Consider the following 2,910-nt stretch of genomic DNA (forward strand, 5'->3'; position numbering starts at 1 on the left):
GACCCGCGTACGAGTCGGCTCCTACGTAGCGACCAAACTGTCTCGGACATCGAGCAACGGGTACGACCCAAAACCGTGCATTCTCGTCTGTTGCTCAATGCTATCTCCCGTGTACCGCAGTCATATTGTTCCTCAAATCATTCCGATCAGAGTTACATTGAAACTTTACGATAAAAACCGCGAGAACTTGTTTTTATCAAAAAGAAAATCGTAACAAACGTTTCATGTGGGAACACGGCCCAACGAGGTCTAAAACGCGACTACAAGCCCACTTACGATTCTTTAAGAATGATCCCGTAGATACTATGGCGTTTTATGTTTTTGTTTTATAAAATAAAAGAAAAGTTAAGCTTCCGCAGAAAAAATGTTAAGTTTTCGCGGATAAGCGTGATGATCGGAAAAAATGGAATATCTCCATTTTCACTTAAGACGACTTAAGTCCAGGAGGGCAAAAGCTAAAATCGGCATTGGAGGAATATAAGGAGTCTTAGGCGAGAGGCATAAAAAAGAACTTTTTCAGAGCAACTTAGCACTTACAGCAATTTTAGGCAACTTTCCGTTTTTGTTATTCGAGCTGCGACCCAATTAGGTTTTGCAATCTTAGGGTTTTAGGACTAGGAATCTCGCCGACAGCTCTCGTAGCCCAGGCTCTTACCTTGTTGTAACGCTCAAACGCGGATTCATATTCTGATTGCTTGGCATGTGGTTTAGCAGATATCCGAGACCTCTGAGAAATTAGGGTTTTCCTAACTTTCCTTATTTAAACGGAAATCGACAGTGTGAATTTCTGTTTCAACACCCAGTCCTCCAGTCTATCCTCTACACATCAGTGCATAAAGCCCCTTCTCAGGACACATCAGAGCTCCAGGCTCCACCATCTCCAAGACACCATCAGAAACCCAAAGCCACCCATCTCCGACCAGAAACCAGGGGTTCAATAGCGCCAGACCCCGGTATGGAGAAAGGGAACCGGTCCTCCCCCGGGTTCAGAGAGTGGTTCCGGCCAGAGTGAAACCCGGGATCGCAGGATTACTGGAGCGTTGTTCTGCCTAAGGGAAGCCTGCTGAGAATGTGCAACTCCGGTTGACTTGGGTGCACATGTTATTCCCCGAGTTCGATGACGAAATCGAGCAATAAGGGGCAAACTGTTGGGGAAAAATACACAGGTATTGAATTCCTCTAGACCCCAGGCAGAACACCGGCCTCTGGGTCCCCGCTAAGAGGAACCCCGGTTCCCCGCTATGGAGTTCTCTGGGTCCGGTTCCGAGACCGCCTCCCTTCCTCTGGGAAAAGGAAAACTTCCGATAAGGAGAACCTTCCATATTTCCAAATACGGAAGAGTTTAACCTACTCCAACCGATTAAGGCCCGCCTTAAGAAGACTATATAAAGGGAACCTAAACCCTAGAGCCAGGGATCGACACTTCAAGACTTGGAGACTAGAGCTAGACGACTAGAATTAGGGGTCTTACTCAAATAATTGTAATCCTAGTTTGTCTACTCAATAAAATGTTTCTTCATGTCTTTATCTCTGATATATCTCTCAAAATCAATACAAAACAAGCCTTGTCCATTGTTCCGTAGTACTCACAAAGATCCTACACAAAAATCCCCTAACACCTCCCATTCAACGCTTATTTTAAGTCTTGAGCTCGACTCGAGGTCCGATCTGTCTAATTATCAGGAAGAAGGCATAAGTTTAAAGGTCTGCTAATTGGCGGTTTACCCAATAGTATTTCACTCGTTGACCATTCACTGTAAAGTTTATTTCTCTCAAACACATACGAAATCAATACAATAACAAGCCTTGTCCATCGTTCCATGGTAATCACAAAGATCCTACACAAAAATCCCCTAACACCGCCCTTGCTTGTTCTTATACTGCCTCAGAGGCCTAATATGATTTTAGAAAGAGGATAGAACCCCTGTGCAGCCTAGGGCGCATAAGGGTCATCACATCCCTAAAAACCTTCAGGTTCCCATGCGACCTCAAGATCCAAATACAAACATCATGGTCCCGATACGATCTCCGGATCTAGGGGAAAATCTTGTACTCTTACACGACCTCAGGGTCCAATCACGATCTAAAAAACCACCGGGCTCCAAATATGATCTCCGGATCTGTCAAAGAATCTTTGGGTTCCTATACCCCCTCCGGGCTCCAGTTATTATCCCAGGATCTAAAGAAGGACCTACGGGTCCCAAATAAGACCTCATTGATACCAAGAGATAGATACTACAAATCACCCAAGTTTTGGATAGCTATGAGGATTCTCCAAGCTGGAGAATTCAGCTGTGAAGGTGAGATCTCAAAAAGATTGCAAAAACCAACAATCAGAGCAGGAATCGTTCCCCTAAGGCTGGAGTCAAAGAAAGCTTCATAGACGGAGATTTCCCCAGGAATATAGCTGGAAGAACGTTCTTCTGGAGTGGGGACTCGGAGGATAATGGAAGAACGGAGCGAATATCTACTCCGCCATTCTGCCAGCTTGTCCTCAAAAACCGACGAGGTAGGACCCACCAATGGAGGAGCCGCATAAACACAAGATAGGGATAGGGGAGCCATCAGATCGCAGTCAGATCCGTCGCCCGGCTCCGAAGAGCTGTCCGATCGGGAAACCGTAGAGTCCATCCTTCTCTTCAACATGGCCCTATCAGCCGCCCTAGGAACGGAAGAGGCGTAATGCTTAGACATGATTCTGACAGTTCATATCCAATAGATCGCGACAATAAGGAAATTAACACGAGAAAACCTAACCAGCTAGGAGGCTCCACCTACCTAATAGGAATCTGAAGAACTAGAAGAAGGGTGTAGGAAAACGTTACCTGAGTTCGGAAAATCGACGACGAAAGAGCGAGAAATAAAAAAGAAGAGGAAAGGGAAAGCCTATAAAGAAGAAGCCGTTGGGAA

This window comes from Brassica oleracea, chromosome C5, assembly GCF_000695525.1.
Source record: "Brassica oleracea var. oleracea cultivar TO1000 chromosome C5, BOL, whole genome shotgun sequence".
In the NCBI taxonomy this organism is placed as follows: domain Eukaryota; kingdom Viridiplantae; phylum Streptophyta; class Magnoliopsida; order Brassicales; family Brassicaceae; genus Brassica; species Brassica oleracea.